The sequence below is a fragment of the Protopterus annectens genome, chromosome 17.part0 (genome assembly GCF_019279795.1).
Source record: "Protopterus annectens isolate FY-2018-M chromosome 17.part0, PAN1.0, whole genome shotgun sequence".
Taxonomy (NCBI): Eukaryota; Metazoa; Chordata; order Ceratodontiformes; family Protopteridae; genus Protopterus; species Protopterus annectens.
This window is the reverse complement of record NC_056751.1, coordinates 26,285,253-26,305,956: the sequence shown is the minus strand read 5'-3', so window position 1 is coordinate 26,305,956 and position 20,704 is coordinate 26,285,253.

Genomic DNA, 20,704 nt, shown 5'->3' with positions numbered 1-20,704 from the left:
CATTTAAAATATCAGATTGTACTCTATATTCAAAGTTACTGTTTTGAAAAAGGTCTGTATCAAGTGGAATGTTTTAAGCATGAAAAATAAATGAGCAACATGTCAAAACTCTGAACTAAAAAATGCTACCCACACTTGAGGTGGCTCTTTTTTGTGTGCAGTTGTTTGAGTGACAAATGAAGCCTGGCTAGACTTCTAGATCTCTGTCTAATTTCAGAAGCTATGCTGGGTGTTTCTTATTATAATACTGCAAATCCAAAATCAATTAAAAATATACGGTCTCAGAATAGTTTTATCAAGCATTAGGGCTAAGCTGAAATGTCTACTAGTGAATGCCAAGATGCTGTTTTTAGAGAATTTTCACTGGTATTCAGGACTTATATTTCAGTTTTAGAATTAATTTTTTGTCTGTTTGCTGGTTTTATTTAGAATTTGTACTAGTTGGTTTGTTCTTGTATTAAATGCTTAGTGTACATTTGATGGTTGAATAAAAATGTCCCTAAACGAGACAACTTAAAGAATTCAAATTTAGCCATATGAGGGACCAGTTCTACCATCTTAGCTACGCTGTAACTCAAGGATGAAGAATTGATGATGTATCCATCTGGCAGTGCAGTGGAAAATGGGAGTCTACCAATGGAAGAAGAATCTCAGCTTGTTACATTATCTTGTATCATGGTTAATAATCATGAACTGTGATGGGTCTCTCTCTCTCTCTACTGTAATGAAGAGAAGCTATGACAAGATCCTAGTTTTGTTTAACATATTGTCAGTGAACCCAGCTCTTCATTACTGCTTACTTCTGTGAAGATAGGTTTTATGCTTTGGTTGTAGCAGGGTTACCTGTATAATGACCAGGGTTACCAGTGATGCCACGTTAAAGTCTGTACTAGGACCAATATGTCAAAATTGTTCAGAAAGTGATCACATACCCTGTTGACTTGAATACTGTTTTTCTCAGACATATCAGTGAGAAACAGATAATGATTGAGTAACTTGATTATTTCAATAAAAGATGTACAAGGTCTCCAGTGTGGTCTGATCTAGCATCATGACACTTGACAAAAATGGCTTAAATTATGATTACAAAATAACTCGTCAAATAAAAACGTAACACCATCATTAAACATTTAAAGAGTGACAGACAATTTAAAGCTTTCACAAGTGTGTATATAACAAAGTCATGAAAACATATTCAGTCTCTCATTCCCAGATGCATGCCTAGCCATTTCAAGACCATTCCACCACTCTGTCCCTCAATTTTCTAAGCCATTATTGACTACAGTGCTTTATTTTGTAGTCTTCAAATAAGCCACCTCAAAGAACTTGAAAAAAGATTTCTTACAAGAAATATCCTAGGTTCGATGTTCAATATTTGCTGTTGTTAAGAACAGACTCACAGCCTAAATCATAAGCCAGCCAAGCATTTGCAGCTACTAGAACCTAGACTATACACTTTTCCTTCAAACCATCTGCCCACTAAGATTTTGAAGATTGCTAGGCTATCTACTCTCCTTATATGTATTGTCAGGGTATTCTACAATCTACCCACTCTGTACTGAAAGAAAATAATTCATTAAGGATGCTTTTAGTGATAGTAAAGAAATGAGGAAAGTGTTATTTCTAGTATCCAAAGAATGATTTTACCCCAATATTGTGGCTAAGGTCTCATTTTAGTAAGGTCTTCTCTTCATAGCCTATATCCTACTGAAAAAAGAGCCAGTCATTTAATTCTCTCACAGGACTTTAAATTAACCAGATGAGCTGTTTATAATCACAGTGTACAAGTTACATAAATGCATAGTGTTATGATTACTCTGCCAGCATTTACTGTAACAATTCATAGTCATGTATTGCGGCAGTGAAGAGTGTCATACAGAAGCCAGCAGTTTCTATGAACACTGTAAAGGTACACCAGCATTCCTGACTGGGGAAGTACTACACAACATTATACAACTACACAGTGCAGCCAGGAGCAGCAACTTAATAAGGCATAATATGATTTACATTAAAAAAATAATACATTTATATCTCATCGTTTTATATATATATATATATATATATATATATATATATATATATATCTATATATATATATATATATATATATATATATATATATATATATATATGTGTGTGTGTGTGTGTGTGTGTGTGTGTGTGTGTGTGTGTGTGTGTGTGTGTGTGTGTGTGTGTGTGTGTCTCTTTATATATGTACATATGATTATATAATCAATGTCCAAACTGTTTCACGATCAACACAAAACACATCAACCATTCATTATAGTAACACAACAGAGAGACACAAACTACACTGAAAAAGGAAACACATTTCCTTATGTGATGTACTACTCATAATCCAACCACACATTTAGTGCAGATTTGTCTGAATAGTGATAGTGTTATGAGAAGGGATATTTAAGGTAAACTGTACATTAGGGTTAATGGCAGGGTTAGGGTTAGCATGTAATACAAAGACAGGCAGAAAGGCCCTGCCCTTAGCTATAATCCTAACCTTGGTATTACTCTATTCTTAACATGAAGCTTACCTTAAAAAAGACCTTCTCATAAAATTACCACTACACAAGACAGCTCAGACACTCATCTTACACACACACACACACACACACACACACACACACACACACACACACACACACACACACACACACACACACACACATTACATCTAACTCCTACCACACAGACTCACACAAATCCTAAATTCACCCCTTACCTAACCCATACTCTAACCCTAAAACACTCACACACATACGCACATTAAATACATCCACTTACTTAGCCCTTACTGTAACTCTAAAACATACACAGTTGCACACAAACACCCTTCATAAAAACACTTACCTTTGTGGACCAACTGGAACTCACCAAAATCAGTGTTCACACAAACACTCTTTTACTCATTAATTACGACAGCTTATGTGGCGTAACTCACATGTGCTTCAACAAAGTCAGCTGTAACTACATCTATATATCTGTCTCTATATAAAGCATTTTTACTTTGTTATTAACTAGCTAACAAAGACCCTTGTAGTCTAATCCACCTACATGCCCAAAATAAATGTTATCAATGAAACCGACTTTATGTAGTCTTTGTGTTTGCATGGGATTCCTCCAGGCACTGCAGTTTCCTTCCATATTCCAAAGACATGCAGTAAAATGGATTGGGGATGCTAAACTGCCCATAGGTGTATATGTTTGTATGCATGTGTGTGTGTGTGTGTGTGTGTGTGTGTGTGTGTGTGTGTGTGTGTGTGTGTGTGTGTGTGTGTGTGTGTGTGTGTGTGTGTGTGTGTGTGTGTGTGTGTGTGTGTGTGTGTGTGTGTGTGTGTGTGTGTGTGTGTGTGTGTGTGTGTGTGTGTGTGTGTGTGTGTGTGTGTGTGTGTGTGTGTGTGTGTGTGTGTGTGTGTGTGTGTGTGTGTGTGTGTGTGTGTGTGTGTGTGTGTGTGTGTGTGTGTGTGTGTGTGTGTGTGTGTGTGTAAAATCCTTGTTTTTTTTTAGGTGGGCATCCCCCTCCATCCACCCACCCAGTACAGCAAAAGATGCTGACTGTTGTCTGGACCTACCCCTACATGTCCAGCTGGCTGTTTTCTGGTCCTACCCATACATGTACAGTACTGTTACAAATCATGTTTGTTGTCAATAAAACTCTACTCATTTTTCATATTTTAATGTTGCTTGCTGTCCATTAATAATCCATCTCCTCCTCTCTTTTGCTGCAGCAGTATTGTTGCTTTGTTAAATTGGTTTGGTACAGGTTGCAAAAGTAATTCTCATAGCTGTGGCCCTTAAAATGGTTGCACAACCTGCTATTTGAAAATGATGTTATAATTTAGCTGCATAAATTATTTTATGCCGTTCTAGTTGTGTAAGCATAATTAATTGCAACTGTCCTTTTGTTCGTACTGTAGTCATACAACTTACAGTCTATCGTCCTGGTCATATTAAAGTTTTTTTTTTCTCCTTCCACACCACAACCTCTTGTTTCTTCACCTTATTCAGGTGAGTTTTGCTACCTGCTTAAGTGACAGGGTTGTTTATTTGGGCTGTTTTGACTTGGGCTGTATTTGGTTTCATGTGTAGCATTCATACACAAGTCAGCTACATTACCAGTTTATTATGTGTATGAAAAAAATAAGGCTGTGTGGATTTAATACAATTAATCATATCTTGTTATACCAAGACACAAGTAATCATTACTGAAATATCTAACAGTAAATATAATTACACTGTGAAATCATTGATATAAAAACTTTGCCATATAGTAAAAACTCATCATCTTCACCCTGCAACACCCTGCAACCCACAACATAGGGGCTCTGCTCCAGTATCAACAATATTGATATACACTAATTACAACATTACACAAACTCATAGAAAAGGGAAATGGTATAAAACAAACAACAAACCCAGCTTTTCCATCTTTTCCAACTCCCACAACTCCAAAAGCATGCATCTGTAATAAACCAAGTTCCAACATATTAAAATGTCAACAACATAAACATGCTTTACCTTTAATAATGTTTTGTACTAAAGACGCAAGCCACATGACAAGGTGTAGACTTCCTATTACAGAGTACCCTACTGGGACATAATACATGTTTGTAGCCAGACGTGTGACTCAGGATTACAAACTGCTCACATGTTCCAACAGTGTACCTGTAGCAACCTACTTCTACATATATGGCTGTGCCTATGTATACTGTTATATCTGAAGTATGCAATCTGTACACTACTTTTATGGTAAAGTGTAATTGTTCAAGCTGTCCTTGTTTCTTTAATGTCTGATCTTTCACTGCTATAGAATCTATGCAGTTTTAATTTTATGTTTTAATTTTACATTGAAATAATTGATTTGGCATTGTTTATGTACTGAACACTAACTATAGCTGAATATTAAATACTGACACTATTTAAAGTATATATTTTAGATCCTAAAACATGAATTTTCTCAGTAGTACTAGCACTTTTTTCTTTTTAATATCTTAAGATAATATAACTCATATTTCTTATGTTTATGCATGTGTCCAGATAATTGCAGACAAGGGTTTCCAGACCAGCCCTCCCACCAGTTAAAGATCATAGTTTAACAGTCCACAAGCCAGGAGTGGCCTTGCAGCTCAGTTACCTAATAACTCCTATGGTCCTATGACAAAATAAGTTTCAGAGGAGACTGACATCATGTTGTAATACTGTGTAATCTCAATACTTCTTCACTAGAGAGTATTATCACCTGTACTTCTAATAATGATAATACTACAGAATTATGAAGTATGCAAATATAATCAGTATTAGAATCTCATGACTGGTTCCGGTTAAGCTCACCCTATGTCTTGTTTTGTTAAATATAGTGGATCGGTATACATTTCTTTAAACAAACGAACGTTTGTCATTTACATTATGAGCAGCCCACACATTCACTTCATCAGGATGTGCAGGGTAGAGACACCAGTTGTGTTAGAAGTAGATGGAGATGTGGAATTTAAGCAATATTTTTTGTTTAGTAACTCAGATAAAATCAGAGCTGGTATCATATTTGAGATTACATAAAGAAGGATGTCACTGAGTTTCTGATATTCTACAATTGCACAACATTGTTAAAACACAAATAAATAATGTGTGCATTGGGTGATTTGCTGGCACAGAGTATCTGTCTGTTTAGTTGAAAGCCTAAGTTTGATTTGCACCCTAGATATCACAGGGCCAACTGTAGAAGGAGTGGAGTGAGAGACTATTTTCTTTCTTACATCTCCAAAAGTTAGTGGTGGTAGGAGGAGGCCATGTCTCAAGGGTATATGCATCCTGCAAATGAGTCAACAGTGAAAACCTTGCAGCTGGGTCACAACACTGCTCCCAGTGGACATTGGACAAACCTTGGAGATCTGGAAAGGCATTCACAAAATAGAATGATAGGTGCATAAAAATTCTTTAGGCCTCCCACATCAATGAAAAGCAATAACTGCTCGCATGCAGAGAGATCAGCAAGATGTAAGTGTAAGGCTGAATGGAGCTGGCTAAATAAAACAGTTGTATAGTTTTTGCAGAGAAATATATTGATTTTCTGTAGTTTATAAAATGTCTACATTGTAAGGATCAAAATGATTTGTGCTTTTGTTTCCCAAGCTTCACATATAAATTTGAATATTCTGTGTAAAATTATAACTTTGATGTAACATATCTCTGAGCTGTAAACAGTGGTTAATGTTTAGAATCATGTCCAAATCAGCTAGTTATTAACTGAGTTTACTATGGCCATTTGTGGTTACATTTGCCATTCCACAAACACTGTAATAGAGCTGACTGTTAACAAGATTGATTATATGCATAAATGAAAATATGATTGTTTGCAGTGAGTTGCAGGAAAGTCAGGAGCATAGCCATACAAGTGAAGTGAAGATATCAAATGACCTTTGCTACATTGTTATCTGTAAAGATGCTAATTAGCTGAAAATGATTAAAAAGTCAAATGCATTAGTACAAATGATTTCTTTACCATTTGCAACACAATGATAGGCTGTCTGTCAATAGCAGATACTTTTCAAAGTGCCTACACATTTATAGTGGCCATAAAACAAATGAGAGCACATGATGTAAAAAAAAACAAAAGTAGATAAAACAATAATGCCCAGGGTCCATTGTGAGAGCATTATTAAAATGTGCATGGGTGGACAGTGATAACAATTGTGCTTTCCAGGAATAAATAGACAGGATGTGAATATTTAATCTGTAAAACACAATTCTTTTCAGTAAGTGTTTTCTAGTGAATTAAACATTGCACTCTTCGTTACATCAAAAGAAACATGTTGTAAACACTGTATTTCTGGAATCATATAGTGTTTTCACAATTCAGTTCATATTACAGAAACATTTAAGGTAGAGAGAGCTATTCTTGTGATGATTTATTTTATGGAAGAAAGTTATTTTTACTCAGCTACCAAAAATGAATAATGTTTACAGTGAAATCTATGTTGGGCTTAAAGATTTTCTACTATGCAATTATAGTAGACTGCACCAGATAAAAGCATTATGTTCATTATTAAAGAACTCTTTCCACATTTAATACAAAGCAGCATCCCTCAACAAACAACAGATTCAGGTGCTGGTCATAATTATCTTAGCTTTTTGCATATTTTAAAACTCATATTTAACCAGCATTGTAACTGAAAAAAGCTAACACATATCCACTTAACCTACTCTAGTATCCTAGTACTGCAGTATCCAAACCACCCAGCCTAGCAGCAACTCAGAGCATGACTTTACTTAGTAAAAAAAATGGGATTATATCAATTACTTCATACTCCATTTTTTATCTATTCTGTTACAGTGTGACATTGTCTCATCATCTTATTAAAAATAAAAACAGTTCTGATGAATTGTAGGCAAACCTAGGAATGTATAGATGATGGAAATTATAGACATCTCTGCCTTATGTCCATTATGACATCCTTGTGTTGAACTACAAGGATAAAATGGCCTAGCCCACAATATAAAGGCCTTCCTGAAATTATTCAGGATACAGTACAGCAGTCTATTGTTGAGATGGATAACCAGTCTAGGTTCTGATTGCCAACCCTGTACCACAAATCAAACCAGTATACCTCAAGTGCACTTGCCACAAATGTATGAGGTAAATAAACAATATAAATTCTAATAACACATACACTCCAGAATTGTACAGGATCAAGGCAAATATACTGTTAGCTATACCTCTCAATATCTCATGCACAAAAAAAAAAAACATTGGGCATCACCATCTAAGCTTAACTAGTGTGGTATGTTTTCACCTTTGTAGAAAGTCCAGTCATGGGGCGGCCACGGTTCTGGTTTGATTCTCGGCTGGGGATCCTTCTGTGAGGAGTCTGCATGTCCTCCGTGCAGGTGTGAGTGTGTGCATGTGTGTGCCTTCTGTGGAAGTTTTTGCACCGAGATGGCAGCTCAACACTGTAAAACTCCACTGCCAATCATTCTGCAAACCATTGTTTCACTGTGGCGACCCCTAACAGGAACAGCTGAAAGGAGAAGAAGAAGAAAGTCCAGTCATGACTTCAAACCTCCTCATTGTATTCCCAAGGGAAAACTATTGTCACAATATGCCACCGTATGACAGTTCATTATACCTGACACGTGCACCAGTTGAGAGGCTGTTGTATCTTTGCTAGCATCAGCTGAGGAGGGGTATGCACTATTTATCCAGCAGAAAGAGTTTCTTATTTGTCAAGGAAGACGAATGTTTGCTTCCTGTGTGGAAGACAGACAGTGTCTGTGGTTTGTAGTACATGACATGCAAGGATATACTTTTTAATTGTAGAACTGCTGTAGTAAGAAATAATGAGTTTACGCCAAGTCAATACAACAGAGTGTAGTGTTCTGTCCAAAAATGGCAATTGTTCACTCTACTATATGTCTGATACATTAATTAACTTTTAGGCTTTATTACCTGGTATGGGGCACGCAGACATATCTAGATGTTACAGATATCACTCCTCTATATTTTCTATAGAAATGACATGTAACAATTTTTATTATAAGAAGTTCCATTATCAACCCTAAAAAATTCTCATTACATCAAACACACATTGGCATTTTCTGGCAGTGTGGAAACCATACATATATCCCTGGACTAGCTTCCTTGCTCCTTATTGACAGAGGGAGTAAATAGTTGGGTGGACCAGTGGGACTGAAATGGCTAGTTTTAAAAAGTCTTAACTGGTCTATCACATTTATTTATTTATTTATTTATTTATTTATTTATTTATTTATTGACATTTGTTAACCAGGTTGTTCCAACTGGCCATGGGGCCCGTTTTCAGTGGAGACCCAAAGAGAAAAGCTCCAACAAATAAAAAATAGTTACTTGAAAACAATATTGCAGGTAAAAAAAATTTAAGTGCATATATATATGAGAGATAGTACAAAGATCAAAATAACAAATCTGTTTATACAGTATGAGTAAAAACAAAATAGAGAGCTTGCATGATAAGACAAAACACAATATAGTACTGATCAATGAACCTATATGCCAGCAATATTGTATGTCTTGAGTGTTTTCTTAAATTCTCTCTGTTCTGAAATGTGTCTCCTACAGTTATTTTAAATAAAGAAGCATGCATCTTCATACTGAGGTCTTTCACAGTGCTGCACCAAATGTGTTTACATATGCATTCCTCCATAACAATGCATGCTAAGACTTTGTAATGTGCACTGCCTTGTCCATATGTTTTCATGTTAGAACTTGCACATTACACTTTCATGTTAGGAGTTCACCTTTATTGCACATGTGAAAACATACTTCTTTCAGTATATCACAGTTGCAGCAAATTTCACTGCAGTCTTATTCTAATAGAGATCTGCATCCATAAGCTATATAAGTAACATAGTTTTGGTTCAACAATCAATAACCATATCTTGAAATTATTATGTTCATGAAATACAGCAGTATTACTGGGCAATAAAGAAAAATGGAAATTAATTGTCCCAGAATAACAACATAAAACATAAAGACACATAAAACATAAAACTATAAAGACAGTGCTGAGTATATTGCATATGTAATTTATATTATTTGTTAGGGATAGAAGTTGAAACTCAATGCATCAATAACCTTAATTCTGATATCTAGTAGATAAGAGGTCTTATAACTGCATATAAAACCATTTAGCTGTGGGCAAGCACATTTTCTTCTGATAATTACAACTCGTGCAGCCATCCATCACAGAAAGTGTAACCCTTCCTGTGTATAACAATTTACCATTTTATTAGAAGTCCAGTGCACTATCCATTGCACCACAGAAACAGTCACTGAGAGACTGACTAAAAATGCCAGCATAGAATAAATCTCATCACCCAGTAAGAAATTCCACCCTTGCGAACCCACATATATTAAGGGATCTGGCAATGAATAGAGACCAGTTTGGTATGAGCAGCCTCTGAACCAGCCTGTAGAAAGTGTGAGATTTATATGCAAAGGAAAGAATGATGTAGATACACCAAAGTTCATTTTACAGACTGGTCTAGTTCTCTGATTATGTGTTCATAATATTTTCATCAGTTTCCATCTCCTTAGATTTTGGAATGTACATATCTGTGTGTGTGTGTGTGTGTATGTATATATATATATATATTGCAGTCTCAGATGCAAGTATGACTAAGTGAGCAATGCTTTGACTGTACATTTTGGTACTATAGTACAGCTTTCGCAGCTACTGCTTCTGTCAGGTTTGCTCACAGCAGCGTTTTTAGGTTCATAGTTAGTTACTAGTCCTGTGGTTTAGGAGATCATTGAGACGGCAGGACTAGTTTCATAATTTCTTTAGAGTCCTGTCTGGTTAAGTGCCTTCCTTAGAGTTACACAGTAAGCAAATGGAGGCTGATGGAATCAAACCTTGGACTATAGGAATCAGGTTGTTAACAGTTTATAGTCTTAAGGCTCTGCACTAACTGCCAGACTTTGTGAAAGAACTGTATTGCAAATGCGTCTGTTTAAGAAATGACCCCAAACTTCATACTCTGAGTATTGCAAATTAAGGTAAAGATACATGCTTAGTTACTATACCTTGTGTTTCTTTATTACCAAGTTACACAACTTTTGATTCAGAACTACCTGATATGCACCACAATTTGCAAGTGCCCCATCACTCCTGACACCATCCAGCAACATTGATATAGAAGATATCAAGGTTTTGATTTTTTGCATGAGGGGGATTTCTTTCACCAAAAAGGGATAAGGGGGATTTCTTGCACCAAGACTGCCACAAGGAAACTGGCAGAGCTAATAGGAAAAAAGTCAGAGAGGACAACTGAGATGCATGCATGATACACATATATGCATATGTGTATACATGTGTGTGTGAAACTATATTTAGATATCTTCAGGCAATTGCAGATTGAATGCACATCAGTGACAACATGGAATGGTGAAATAATTGGCACCGCCCTGTGAGTTTTGTACTTACCACTGACAGAAATAGTACCAGTGTGCCAATGCTGATTGCTGGCACAAGGATGCTCTTTTCCTCCCTGCACAGATGTGTTACCTCTAATTCAATATATGTGACAGGTAATCAGATGTGAGCAGAATGCAATGCTTTCTGCAAACATTTAGTAAAGTATAAAGAAGCCTATTTATCCATTGTAATAAAGTTATTCCTCCAAATGTCAGTTTCAGCTTTATTTCATATATGCACTTCAAAATGCAGAAATGCCAGTGACGCAATAGGATAAGATCTGCTTCCGCAGACTCTGTTGTAGGTTTCTATGTTGTTGTGCCACCCAATCTGCAGACATTGGCTGTGTTGTTTTCATCCATCTATCATGTAGGGACAATGCTAGAATACAGTGTTACTCATTAATTTATTGCACACACATATGTAGCTACACACACACACACACACACACACACGCAAATGCACTTACTTTTTTATTTCATTTCATAACAGATTTTGTCTATCCATATATCTATATCTAATACATATATATATATATATATATATATATATATATATATATATCTGAAATGCATGTGTGTGTAGCTATCCATTTATCTATAGACAGAGATAGAAACATATAAATATATATATATATATATATATATATATATAGAGAGAGAGAGAGAGAGAGAGAGATCTATATGCATATCTATATCTATATCTATATCTATATATATATATATATATATATATATATATATATATATATATATATATATATATATATATATATATATATATATATATATATATATATATATATATATATATTTATGTATATATATATATATATATATGTATAGAGATATAGATATATATAGATAGATACATACATACATACATATAGTAAGTGTGTGTGTATGTATCTTTAGTCAGCTCACTGGCATGAAGTGATAAAGTGGCCCAGGTGATTCAAATTCAGTTAATCCCATATCTTGAATGGTGTCCGACCCACCTATTACAATTTATCTACCCTTGTCTCTGTCCAGCTCATATCTCCTTACCCTGATATGAGTACATCACCCCTGTTTGTCCATGCTGTTCTATGTGTATCTGCCTGTCCCTGTACATTGCCCTATCTTACTGTCCTATCATGCTTACTCTTTCACCATTCATCTCTTCTCTTCTCTTCTGTGTATAATGCAAAAAAATGGGCCCCTAGCTCCAACAAAGGCGTTGCTGTGCTTTCCCATCCAGCAGACGCCTATACATTGTCTTTTTTCGTGCTACTCTGTGTCGTTCATCTAGACAAGTCTTTGTGGTTTCTGTTCAAGCAGCTTTATTATGTGCAAACATATCATGATTAAAGCTTATTAACTTCAACTTAGTTAACTTATATACAAACTAGCTACATTCATTCATACATGCTCACTCTCTGGCTGCACTTTCAAAATGGCACTGGGAATAGCACGTGCCCAGTATTTATATGTGCATGTTCAGTCCTTGATATGCTTCTTAAAGACACAGCACACACACTCTGTTCTACATACTCCCTCTTTGAGAAATACATCATGCGATGCCAAGAATATCAGTTGACATGCAAACAATACAAATACTTCTTTGTCATGCAATTATACAGAATTAGGTACACACACACACACACACACACACACACACACATATATATATATATATATATATATATATATATATATATATATATAAATATATAAATATATATAGTCCTTTACAAAAATACTCTAATCATTAATAGAGATACCATTAAACCTCCCTAATTCAATAACGCAGAACTCCTCATAAGCAAGCTACAAATTAACCAAAACAAACACTTGAACATCGTCTGTGCATACATTCCACCAGGCAACAACCTAAATACCCTAGAAGATCTCCTTTACTGGTTATCCACAACCTATCCCCAGGAAACCATAGTTCTTGGTGAGTTTAACACCGAATGGTACTCCTGCTCCTCCAACCCCCCCCCCCCCACTCATATAAACTTATCTGGGTTTAAACAGACCATAACCTCTCCCACTAGGATAAACAAACCAACCAACAAGGAAAGTATTCTAGACTGGATCCTAGTTAATAACCAACCCCAGCTGTACACAGCTGGTACTCTCCCTAATGACCTCAGCGACCATTGTCTAACCTATATCATAAAACATAAGGCAGGAAACCCTCACCAGCTTAAATATAAAACATTTAGAAACAGGAAAAACTTTGATGCTGCTATATTCCAAAATGAATTAAAAGCAGTTGACTGGTCAAAACTAAACAATCTAACATTAGAGGAGGCTAAGATCACTTTAACACCAAATTCCTAAGTATCCTTGATTCCCATGCTCCAGCACGTACAATAAAAACTAGATCAAATACAGCACCATGGCTCACAAAATATCCCAAAACAAAAATCAAAACTAGAAACAGAGCCTGGGCCAGCTGGAGAACAACCAAAGCCCCACTTGATCATCTAAAATATTGTCAACTCAGGAATGATACAAAAAAATCTATTTTACTGGATAAAAAAGCTTCTACCAAAATCTCCAACAAAAACACCACAACAACCCTCAAAAGTTCTGAGCAGGCTTAAATCAACTACTTTGTCCAGGTCACTCCACCACCCCACCCCCGCCTAACTACACCCATAGTTCCCCAGAGATAATAGCTAGCGCCTTTAATAACTTTTTCACTGAAACAATCCAATCCCTAGCAAATCAACTAACCCCCTCTAACTTAAACCACATGCCTAATCTACCTAATAATCACCCAGAATTTGGCTTCCAACCAATATCCACTAGTTTTATCAAAACACTTCTAAAAAATCTAAAACCTACCACCCTCGCTGCTGACCTCCTCCCTGCAGAGTACCTGCAAATAGCTGCAGATGCCATTGCATATCCCATATCTATCCTCATCAACAGAACCTTATCCGAAAATGCTATCCCCTCCCTCTGGAAAATATCTCACGTCATCCCACTCCATAAAGGTGGTAGCTCCTCAGACATATCCAACTATAGACCCACTGCCATTCTTTCCTCACTAGCCAAAATAATGGAGAAATGTGTACACAAGCAACTAATGCAATACCTTTCACAGAATAACTTACTATCCGACTCCCAGCATGGTTTCAGGCTATACCACAGCACCACCTCAGCCCTTCTTTCCTTTACTACAGCCATAAACCAAAACAGGAATGACAACAGGCTAACCTCTGCCCTCTTTCTTGACCTATCAAAAGCCTTTGACATGGTCAACCATGAACTTCTCATTCTTTCACTAAAATCTATTTCCACCAACAAGCCTGCTATCCAGTGGTTCCAGTCCTACCTGACTGGTAGACAGCAGGCAGTACTTTGGCAGGGCAAACACTCCAGCTAGTTACCTCTCACACTTGGTGTCCCTCAAGGGTCCATACTAGGTCCACTACTTTTCTCTATTTTTATCAACAACCTCCACACTGCTGTCCCTAAAGCCACCTGCATCCAATATGCAGATGATTCCACTCTCATCTGCTCAGCCACCTCCCCATCCGACTTGCAAATCTTAACCCAAAATACATTTAACACTATCGAGAACTGGCTCATCAATCAATGCCTACTTCTGAACCCCAGTAAAACTAAACTTCTACTCTTCTCTTCCACTAGTAGATCCACCACACTTTCATTCTCTGTCACATCTAACAATGGTACCACTATTTCCCCAGATAATCACACCAAACTGCTAGGGGTTATCATAGACAATAATCTCAAATTTGACCTACAGGTCAACAAAACCATACAGACCATCAATAAGAAGCTTGGATCACTGTATAGAAACAAGACATTTTAACCCCACTGGCTAGGACTGCACTCGCCCGATCACACCTACTCTCTACTCTCTTATATGCCTTGCCTGTACTCTCAAACCTCAACAAATCCAAACTAGGTAAGCTGTCCCATAGCTACAATCATATTGCCAGATTCACCACTGGCTCCACCTATAGAACCCACCACTGCCAGAACCTTAAACAACTAGAGTGGCTAGAACTGCCCAGCTTAATTCAATTCAATCAACTCTTAATAGCGCACAAATTTTTGTAACACCCTGAGGATACCCCCTCACTTAAAAATATTATTAAGCCATATAGCAATCTAAAATACCTACGGTCAGCCGTTAAACTACTGGTCCAAACCCACATAGCTAATAACTCTGCTGGTGAATCCCTGTTTGCCAACTTCATTGGCAAAACCTGGAATTCATTGCCAAACTATATAAGCCTACAATCCTCCAAAAGTCTCTTCAAAAAAAAACCTCAAACAGTATCTCAAAGTGAACTGGCTATGCCCATGTACCAACCCTGATTAAGTTATAAACTAAAAGCATATTCTGCAATTATCATAACTTGTAACTACATCACCAAGCTGTGCTTCCAATCTGATGTCTCTTACTTTTAATTCTCTGTCCTTGACAATTGTGAATCCCTACTAGGGAATCACTACTAACCCATTGTATATAATCACTTTGTTTTTATAATTGTTTGCTAACTTCTGTGTAATCTATGTAAGTTTGTCTTTGTGGAGCTTTTCTCCCCGGGCCTCCGCTGAAAATAGACATGTATCCAGTCGGACCATCCCGGTAAACAAATGTAAAATAAATAAATAAAATAAAAAAAATATATATATATATATATATATATATATATATATATATATATATATACACAGTTATGTCCAGGCCGCTGTATATTTCACACTAGATCTGGATGTACAACCAAATCTTGTGACATAAAACTAAGAATTACACTTAGCAACTAAAACTGTCTCTGCTGAATGTTCAACCTTAAGAATATTGGGAACATCCTTAGGAATGGAAGTAGAAGGTAAGACATGTTCAGGAGCAGGAACATTGTCGGAATTTCTCTGAGATTTAGAGTCTGTATCACAGCAACAATGCTGCGATAACGATTCTGGTACAGGAAGATGTCTCTGATTTCTCCTGTACTCCACACCCTCAGATTCTATGAAGTAGGATCTTGGCTCAGTATATATACTTGTTATTTGACCAATCCAGTCAAAACCTTTTGCCATTTGTATCCTCACTTTCTCTCCTTCTTTCAATGAACGAAGAAATCTGGTTGATTTATCATAACTGGACTTCTGGAGAGAATGCTTCCAGTATAATTGGACTCTGATGGTTCTGTTGTTTTTAGCGTTAGGCCTCAATAAACTGGAACTAATAGGCAGTGTTGTTCTGGTTTGCCTGGATATAAGTCTCTGAGCAGGCGAGTCAAGTATATCATCGGGGTATGTTTCTGAGATTAACTAAATTCAAAAAGGCATTGGTATTATCACACTTCGACCTTTTAAGTAATTGCTTTGCACTCTGCACTGCACGTTCAGCTAGTCCGTTTGACTGTGGGTAATTTGAACTACTAGTAACATGTACAAAGTCCCATTCACTTGCAAATTTCTGAAACAACCGACTAGTAAATTGAGTACCATTATCAGAAATAACTTTGTGTGGACTATCATGGACTGAGAAATGACATTTCAACTTAGTGATAACAGCAGTGGATGTTAGATTAGGCAGTAAACTAATCTCAAACCAGTTTGAATAAGTGTCTGCCAATACTAAGTAATATTGATTGCTCCACTCGAATATGTCAGTGGCTACTATTGACCAAAGTAGTTCAGGAACTTGACTTAGCTGAAGTAGTTATTTTTGCAAATGTGGTTTAGTACTATTGCATACTGAATAAGAAGAAAGTACTTTATCAATGTCTTTCACTGGTGAAGGCCAAAATATTAATTCTCTCAACCTTTTTTGGTAGATTCAGAACCTGGGTGACCATAATGCAAAATCTGCATATATTCATGTTGCAAGGAAGCAGGAACAATTTTAGGACCTTTGAAAGTAATGCCATCTTCCTTCACAATGTTATCTCTGTAAGGAAAATAGGGTTGCACTTCAGGTGGTACACTAGATTGTTTTGACGGCCATTCAGCATTAATGTAGTACTTGAGCTTTTGCAAAACTGGATCAGTCTTTGTGTGATCTCTCAGCTCATCAAGTCTCATGGTAGAAAAATTACGCACTGCCATTATGTCAAAGTCAAAATTCTCTGTGTCAAGCAGTTCTGTTGTATTTCTGAGCAATCTGGATAAGGTATCACCCAGATAAAGAAGTTTGCCTTGTGTATAGACCATTTTAAAGTTGCACTTTTGCAATTTGAGCATCATTTTTTGTAATCTCACTGGAGCTGAATGCATAGGCTTCTATAGAATAGTAACTAGAGGATGGTGATCAGTTTCAATATGAATAGCTCGACCATAATTATAATCATGAAACTTTGAACATGCAAATACTATTGCCAAAAGTTCTTTCTCACTTTGACCATATTGCATTTCAGTTTGGGTATGTGTTCTAGATGCATAGGCTACTGGTCTGAGCTCTAGAAATATAACTGTGCCAAGACCAAATTTTGAAGCATCACAGGAAAGAGTGACTAGTTCATTGACAACATAGTATCTTAATGTAGGTGAGGTGGCAATTTTCTGCTTAAGGTTTTCAAATGCCTGCTGGTGCTGTTCCAACCAAGACCATGTAACATTTTTGTGCATTAGCTCTCTTAAAGGTGCTGTCAACTCACTGAAGTCTAGTATGAACTTGCCTCAATAGTTGACCGTACCAAGGAGTCGCTGTAGAGCTTTAATATTATCTGGTGCTGACATCTCAATAATAGCTGGTTGCTTCGATGGGTCTGGTCTTAAACCAGTACTGGTAAATAAATGACCTACATATGTAACTTCTGGTAGGCTGAATTTGCATTTTAGAGGATTGAACTTTAAGTTCACTTCATGTGCTCTGTCTAGAAATCTCTTAAGGTTTATGTCATGCTCTGCTTCACCATTGCCTCCAATCAATAAATCATCTACTATTATGGCACAAGGATAATCTGAAAAAAATTGCTCCATTGAACACTGGAAGACTTCACTTGCAGAAATTAATCCAAATGGCATCCTCAGGGATCTATATCTACCAAATGGGGTACTGAAAGTGGTCAGTAATGAGGAATTGCGATCAAGCATCACTTGCCAAAATTAACTTTTTGCATCCAACACAGGAAAAAAACAGTGGCATTCAGTATTAGGACTGCGACCTCTTTGACTCTGTGCATTGGATTATGGGGTCTCTTTAATGCTTTTTTCAAATCTCTTGGGTCAAAACATATTCTGATTTCATGTGAGCCTTTTTTGTGGGCTTCTACCATGGATGGCACCCATTCAGTTGGTTCTGTAAATGGACAAATTACACCTTGCTGCACCATTTATCCTACTGAGCTTTAACGTTTTCCTGCATAGCTATCGGAACTTTTCTTGCTGGTCTGACTACTGGACTGACCTCTGGGTCTAACTTCATGGAATACAGAACAGGAAATTTGCCCAACTTGTCATCATAAACATCAGCATACTCTGAGAAAATGGCTTCAGAAAAATTGGAACTAGGATATCTGCTTATATGATGAACTTCTTTAGTAAAAGAAAGCAGATTAATTCTCAAACTGTCTCTGAGACACAATAATGACTGTACAGGTCTTTGAACTGCATAGAATAACAAGCTGTAACAGTTCCTAGCAAAATAACATGAAAGCACTACTGAGCCATTGGTTTGAATTTCTTCACCTCCATAAACAACAAGTTTCACACTACTAGCCACATTGAGTTGTTCATTAGTTCTCACCTTAGCAAACGTGTCTGCTGATATAATATTACACTTTGAACCAGTATCGACTTTGAGCTTGGTAGATTTACCATTGATCTGGACAGTACAAAACACTTCATTGTTTGCCAACAAATTCACTGCATCAACCTTTTCAACAATTACTGATACATCATCTACATAGGAAATAGAGCTGCAGCTCTCTATATGATCAACTTGCTTTCTCGAGTGACCCTTATTTATAATTGCGTGGGGGTTACTTGATTTGCAAAACTTTTGAAAATGGTTCCATTTTTTACATTTGTGGCATTGCTGACCAAATACTAAACAGTTTTCTGTTTTAGACTCATGATTGGCACCACAATTGGGACAGTTAACAATAAAGCTGGATTTGGTTTTTTTGACTCATGCTTGTACTGCACTGAGTATGGTCCTTTCTTAGAACTTACTGGAAAACTACATGGTTTCTCTGGTGAACCAGTAGGGGTTGTGGCTGTCATGTGCTTCGGCCTGCTTCTGTTTGCCACATGTTGCATGCTATCTACATTTGGTTTGGAACTTGCTGAAACCATGCTCTTGTCACTTGCAAGCATACTTGTGTGTCTTTCTGTAACTTCATGGATTTGAAAAATCTCACTGGTTTTACTCAACTTTAAATCACTGTCACAATGCAAAATCTTTCTCACAGCAGCAATATTACACACACACAAGCCTATCCTTTATTAACTCATGTTTTAAGTCACAAACTGACACATTTTAGCTTTGTTTCTCAGGTCAGTAATATAAGCTGCAAAAGTTTCCCCTGGTTTCTGATCACTTGTGTAAAACAAATGCCTCTCTAATGTAATATGTGTCCAGGGCTTGCCCATTTCCCTGAATTTGTGCTTCAAACACTCAGGGTCTTCTCTTGATTCTGCCTGTACAACAATATGACAATTGTCACCTTCTCCCTGATATACTGCTGGTGCATACAGAAATGAGCGCTCTCTTTCAATCGCCTCTGACCCACCTAAGCTTAGCAAATTAATGCCCTGGTGTATGCATCTTTGTCAGAATAAGCTCTTTGTATAACAATATTGTACTCTGCTCAAATAGTCTACAATTTTCTGCAATATTCTGATCAAATACAAGTGGTGAGGGCTTTCAAAATCTGTCTATCATATTAACACATGCCAGTGAAGCATTTTGCAAATATGTATGAACACACACATACATACACATATGCCAGAAATTTATGCTAGTACTTGTAACTTTGCCCAATAGCACAACAAGCCTCTGAATAACTGCTTTGTGAAATAAGTCATGCGGGCACTGTAATGCTCTTGAAATTTTGGTACTGCAAGAAATCACCTCTTATCAGTGTAAGAAACATTTCAAATAACTGCACTGTGTGAATGAACTGGGCAGAAGAAGCTCAGAGTAAGAAACATTTTGAAGTAACAGCACTTTGTGAATAAACAGTATATAGCACACTGAAACTTCTTTAGAATGGCAGTACTTTGCTAGATAATTCTTTACAGTGCAAGGAAACACTCTGTAATGGTGGCACTTTGTGAATAGACACACCCAGCACAAGAAACTTTTCAAAATGGCTGTACTTTGACTGTACTATAAAAAATAGTTGCACTTTGCACACAAATAAACTCTTCAAAATACATGCACAGTAATAAGCACACACTGTAAGCATGTTTACACACTTTGAGATACTTTGAATAACTCTAGTTATGCCCTTGATATAATACAAAGTCATACTTATGCCAAAACACAGCACTTTCCCAAAACACATGCAGTTGCCATGCTCTATTTATGCTTAATGTGCCCTTTTTGCCCTTATTATATTCATTTTGCTCATTTAATCCCTTTTCATACCCATTGTACTTTTCTTGTCCTCATTTTACTCTAAGCATGCCCATTTTGCTTTAAACACACTCATTTTGCTTTAAACAAATTTGTTTTGCTTTAAACATACTCACTTTGCTGTTCTGGTAATTGTTTTATCAAGTATCTTAATCTTAAACATTTTGTTTAATTAATAAACC